This window comes from Myotis davidii, unplaced genomic scaffold, assembly GCF_000327345.1.
Source record: "Myotis davidii unplaced genomic scaffold, ASM32734v1 scaffold2639, whole genome shotgun sequence".
Classification (NCBI taxonomy): Eukaryota; Metazoa; Chordata; class Mammalia; order Chiroptera; family Vespertilionidae; genus Myotis; species Myotis davidii.
In genome coordinates this window covers 1-300 of record NW_006290036.1, presented here as the reverse complement: position 1 = coordinate 300, position 300 = coordinate 1, and positions in this window count along the sequence as shown.

The following is a 300-nucleotide window of genomic DNA, read 5'->3' as shown; positions in this document are numbered from 1 at the left end:
TCTCTCTGTTGGAGCAGAAGCTGATGTTGAGGAATGTTCCCTGAGCAACTTGTCCCCCGGCATGTCCAGGGTCTGGGTTCTCGGGGAATTGCGGGCTCTGGGAATGAGGGGGTGTCCATGTGTGGGTTTGTGGGTACAGACCAGGGTGGGCGGCCGCCTCCCCCGCTCCTCCGATGAGCGTCCGGAAACGGTTCCAGATGGTGCCATCAGCATCTTTTAGAAAGAAAAGAATAAGAAAACAAGACCGCCCGGCCGGTGTGGCTCAGGGGTCAGAGCGTCGGCCTGCGGACTGAAGGGTCC